Below are 5881 nucleotides of genomic sequence, written 5' to 3'. Positions count from 1 at the left end.
CCACTGCACTCCAGCCTGGGCAACATGCAAGACTCTGTCTCAAAAAATAAATAAATAAATAATAATAATAATAATAAAGTAAAGGCATAAGTCAGGTGCAGGGGCATGCACCTATAGTCCCGGATACTTGGGAGGCTGTGGTGGGAGGTCTGAGCTCAGGAGTTCAAGTCCAGTCTGGGCAACATAGCAACACTCCATCTTGAAAAATTCAGTAAAGAGGTCTCTCATTTGTTCGTTTGGCTTTTGTTTCTTAAAAAAGAACATACAGGCATGGTATCATGGTGAAGACTGCAAGCTTTGGAGCCTAACTTGTAGTGTGAAGTCTTGGTTCTACTCATTTATGTGACAAAAATAATAGTGTCTGCTATTGGGGTAGTTTTAAGGTGAAATGACATAATCCATGTAAAGTAAGTATGGTAGAACTTAGCATGTAGTAACTACTTACTGAGTGTTGGCGGTTATTGTTATTTTTTAAAGTGCTGTATTTGGAATACCGTGGGCGGAGGGCAGCTTGTCTGTGTTCAGTGAGCAGGTGACCTAGTTCGCACTATGGAGAACTTTCGTAGCATGGATGAGAAGGAGCTAGAGAGGACTCTCAATGCAAGGTGATCAATGCTGAGAGAATCCAAAACAGCCAAGGAAAGCAGAATGAGGGGAGGAGCCATTCTATATAGGAATAACATTCTGGATATAAAAGTAGGCATTTCAGAAAGACCAAGCTTAGCATGGGACCAGGTTGGACTAGAGAGAGATGAGGTGGGTTAGGTAAAATAGGTGAGGTGGGAGGTGCCTACTGGGAGAAAGGTTGAAGCCTCGGCCCCAGAGGAGCTGAGGGGAGACTTCCTGGTGGTGGAGTTGAAGCAGGTGAGGGAACAGGCCTAGATGGGGCTTGTATGTGGTGGCCTACAAAATCATTTTTCCCCCTTTCCCTTGTTTAGTTTTCACCATTGTTAATTCATAAAGCTTTGTGAACTCCTGTCATGTTTGATTTTAAAGGGAAGTTATTTTCTTTAACAAGTAGATGGGTATTTCTTTATACAATAAGGTGGCAAATCATATTGGAAATGAACATCATGAAGTCCTCTTTAACTCTGAGGAAGGTATTCAGGCTCTGGATGAAGTCATATTTTCCTTGGAAACTTATGACATTACAAAAGTTCATGCTTCAGTATGTAAGGTGTTATGATGCTATTAAATAAAACGTTTTTTTAATACTGAAAAAATATAAGGTTTAAAAAAATATTTCAAGCAATAGTCTAAAAATGTTATTTAAAGATTAATGCAAATTAAATCCCTGTGTTACCGATCATTTAAGACCACTTAAGAATTCTCTGAATCTCTTTTGGAGTGAAGGGAACAATAAATATATAGTTCAACCTCCACAGTTTTGGTATCACTGTTGGTGTTTTCCCAGGGAATAGATACATATTTTCTGCCCTCTACCTACCATTTTTCTTATAGTTTCCAGGGGTACAGTCAGAATACAGTGAGAAAATAGGTCTATTTGGTAATGCATTTTTGATAAGAAATATTCATTTTAGATATAATTTGGTAAATATTCCATCACACAACTTACCAGTCACTAGCTACCATTGCTCTGCAAACAATACTAATTTTATCTTGTAGATAATATATCTACCGAGATTGGAAGTATACCCCAAATCAGACTGATCCAATGTTTTTGAGCCTTTATATGCTACTGCCTCTCTTGAGACACTTGCCTTGGAGGGCAAAAATATCTTAGGTATTGCAATGGTTTATGGCCCTCCAAAGCATCACAATAAATAACCAGATAGACAGTATAGCTCTGATATTGGAATTTCATGGGGCTAGCATGGGGTTAGGAAAACAAATGTCTAAAAAGGCTCTCTAGCTGAGGTGATAATAAAAACAAGGTTGAGAAGAAACACTGGTTTAGAGGGATGTGGTGCAGAACCGAGGAGGTAGGTTTAATAACTTATATAGCCTCCTCAACTCTGTGTGAAATCTGTTGAATGGGGAGTGGCAGGGGGAAAATACCTAACAAAATTAACACTAAACCACCAAAATGCTTATTCTTGTTTTTGTGTCGTAATACCACCAGGAAAGGCAAGATTTTTAAGTATTTGAGTCGTTGTTCAACAAAGTTTTGAGGCAGACATTCTTAATCTAAAAATATTAGAATTTTAAAACCTGTTTATAAAATGACAGAATGATTCTGGGTTATTGTACAGTAGTACGTTTTGATTAAGTACATATAAATTGCTTGTAAATATAAGGTCATTATTGTAGAAACTACTTTACATTAATATGAAGTCCAGTATAGTAGTAAAGCTTTCAATTATTTCCAAAAATCAAATCAAAGGCATTTTTGGTAGAAGGTTATGTTGACATTAAAGTTAATGTCTGTCTCTCATTTAAGGCACGTTTTTAATTTCCAGGTATATTCGAAAGAACACAGAGAGCGTGGTGATCTTCTCTGGAGAGGGATCAGATGGACTTATTTGGGGTTACATATATTTTCACAATGTAAGCACTCTGAAGCAGAGGGATATTCATGCTATATTAAGAAAATAATTCAGATATTCATGCTATATGAATTATTTGACTATTTTCTATCATCTTTCAGTATGACATTAACGTTTTTGAGTCTCTTGTGCGGTTACAAAAGGGAATCTGATAGAGTTTGTTTTCTATCTCTTGGGAAAGAAAGAAATTTTAATAGTATCAGATAATTTTTATTCTTTAAAAATACTTATAGCCGGGTATGGTGGCTCATGCTTATACTCCCAGCTACTCAGGAGGCTGAGGTAGGAGGATCACCTGAACTCAGGAGGTCGAGGCTACAGTGAGCTATGACTGCGCCACTGCAGTGCTGCATGGTTGACAGAGAAAGACTCTCTCAAAAAAAAAAAAAAAAAAAAGTTAAAAATAAATAAATAAAACTAGTTAAGCTTGAGAATCACCTTTCTGCTGTTTCTTAGGCCCCTGTGGAATTATGACCATTGCTCAGCATGTTCATTTTATTCTAATACTAGCATTTTGGTGGGAAGGAAGGTATGTTTTATAAAGTATTTCTTTCTTCTGTTCAGTTATTTCCTCCCCTAAATTTGTTTATCTTTTTGTCTTAGCCACCTTTAGGATTGGAGAGGGAGAAATAACAACTGCTTTGTGTGCCAAAAGCAAAACTCTTGGTGTTTTTGTTTGTTTGTGAAATAGGCTCCTGCTCCTGAAAGAGCTGAGGAAGAGAGTGAGAGGCTTCTGAGGGAACTCTATTTGTTTGATGTTCTCCACGCAGATCAAACTACTGCTGCTCACGGGTAACATTTTAAGAAATTATTGTAAAACAAACAAACAAACAAAAACAAAAAACAAAAAACAAACAAAAAAGCCCAATACCCTGAAAAAATAAAAAGACCAATAGCTGATTGGCTATATGTTACATACAGTTAGCTATATGTTACAAAGTGTGACTTTTATAGAGAAAATGAAGCTGTTTCTTAACTTAGTCCCAAAAGGATTAGGCCACATTTCAAAGTGTTGTTGTGGTATATGCGGAGAAGTCTTCTTCCATAGGTTGTTTGAGGTGGAGTTTTCATCTTAAAGGTTAACAACATTCTGCTCATCTCTGAACAACCAAGAGGAAGAGGGAAGGATGCTACAGCTATTGTTAAGTGTTTTAAAGAGAAGCAAAGATTGTAAACATCACGTGACAAGGATTGAGTGTCCACCATGCCTATTTGGTACTGTAGTGACCCTGAGGGGATAGGGTAGTGAAGATGCAAGGGGTTTGACTACATTATAAAGAACCAGGTTTCTTTGGTATCATTTCTGGTTTTCTAAAGTTATGTTGAGGAACTGAAGACTTACTGTATAGGGTAAACAACTGATATGAAATGTTTTAGTTATCTCTGCTGAATCACACTTAGATTAGAATATAATTAAATATGGGTTTGGGGAATGAACTGAACCTGGTTATTATCCTATCTGCTTGTCTTAACTAGAGTCACTAGGCTTCAGGAAACCGGTGATGTGGCATTTGATGAAATAGTGGAACACTGGTTTATATTCCATATTGTATGTGAATTGTTAACCAGTGGTTGTCATCACAATTGTTAGAAGAGATGGTCTCACCTAGAAAACACTGAGTTGGAAAGGTCCAATCAAGGTATCTTCTCAATTATTGGGTCACTCATGATTTGTAACTTCTTCTGCTTTCTGAAATATGCATTTAACTATTCCTAAAAAAGGAAAGTAAAAATAACAGTCTCAAGCAGTTAGTTTTACTCCTTAGATGACAAGATACATGTATTATTTTAAATGAAGATTTTTTTTATATTCATTTATTAGTGTAGGGCAGTCATTCAGAGGCTTGTGACTATATGACCTTAACATTTCTTAGGATCTGGTTGAACTGATGGAAAACTGAATCAGAACCTAAACTGTTGGGTACTACACACCCATTTTAATTTAGATATTCTTCTTTTCTCCTTTAAACCTTGAACTGAGAGTCCCATTTCTAGATCATCAATTTTCTTCCGATTACTTGTCTCTGACACCAGAAATGAGAATTCCAAAGGGAGGTAAATCAACTCAAGATAAAACAGTTCATTGCCATCAGATTATGTTTGTAACTTTTACTGGTGCTCCTTTTTTTTCATGTCAGAATGTGGTAGAAAAACATCTCCTTAGAGAGACATTTGAGGACTCCAATCTGATACTCAAAGAGATTCTCTGGTGACCAAAAGAAGCCTTCAGTGATGGAATAACTTTAGTTAAGAATTCCTGGTTTAAGATTTTACAGGAATACGTTGAACATCAGGTATAATTACTTTTAAAACATTTTCAGGAATCGGACTTTGGATGCAGAGCTGTCATTGCTGTTCATTTTGTATTTAGTTTGAATGCTTTGTCCCTGTAAGAGAGATTCATCATCTCTGTAAACAATTATCTCTTTTATGAGAATTATATAATAATTAAGTAGCATGAAGGATTATAAAGTACCATCTAGAATTGAAAGAGAGAGGAGACTTACTACTAACCATCACTGACCTTCATTTAACACATTTTTGGGCACCCGCTGGGTGCCAGATCTTGTTAGGCACAAATGACTAAAACAGAGCCACCAAGAATTAAAAATTTGCACATGAATGTTCTCTAAAAGTCACTGCAGCTATGCATATTATGAATACTTTAACATTTTCTGAGTGATGGGTGATTCAAAGGGTCTCATGCAATTTACAGTCATGTCTTATCTTAATGTTTTCTATTTTGTGAAACCAGAGTAAATATAAGTATTTCCATGCCATTTTAAAAAACTGTTTTGTTTTTATATGCTTATTCTTACAGGTTGATGATGCAATTATGGCAAATGCAGCCTAAAAATTTCCCTTCAATATTCCTAAAACCAAAGGAGGATATTACTACTATCAAATCTTTGAATGCCATTAACCAGGACAGGCTGACAGGCTGAGTCATTACGTATGCCCAAATGGATCAATGCCACTGACCCTTCTGCCCGCACACTGACCCGCTATAAGTCAGCGGCCAAAGCTTAGGTGCTTTTTACGCTGTAATGTGAAAGCATACATTTATTCTTGTTGTAGGGGGTCTATGGGTAGATAGGGGAACAATGAGAGTCAATACAGGCTAACTTGGGTCTGAAAAAAATAAAAGTCCTAAATCTAAAACATTGCTATAGTCATTTATGTTCATACAGTCTCTTCATAAGAGGTAACTAGAAATTTTTTGCTGTATCACAGTAAAGTGGAGGGTAATCTAGGAAAAGGAAAAATGCTCTGATGTCCGCAAGAACTCACAGCACTCTCCTGGCAAAGCTGCTTTAGATGACATTTTTGTCTTGCGCTCACATGGCTTTCTTCCAGTCTTTGCCTCATCTTAG

The 5881-nt window shown here is 36.6% G+C and overlaps 1 pseudogene; it reads left to right on the top strand.

Moving 5' to 3' along the window:
* The first annotated feature begins 1021 nt into the window (after nt 1-1021).
* LOC111527903 lies at nt 1022-5537 on the top strand (annotated as a pseudogene).
* Nucleotides 5538-5881: the final 344 nt, after the last annotated feature.

Source organism: Piliocolobus tephrosceles, chromosome 7 (assembly GCF_002776525.5).
Source record: "Piliocolobus tephrosceles isolate RC106 chromosome 7, ASM277652v3, whole genome shotgun sequence".
Classification (NCBI taxonomy): Eukaryota; Metazoa; Chordata; class Mammalia; order Primates; family Cercopithecidae; genus Piliocolobus; species Piliocolobus tephrosceles.
The sequence above is the reverse complement of the archived record's forward strand: the minus strand, read 5'-3'. Positions and strand labels throughout refer to the sequence as shown.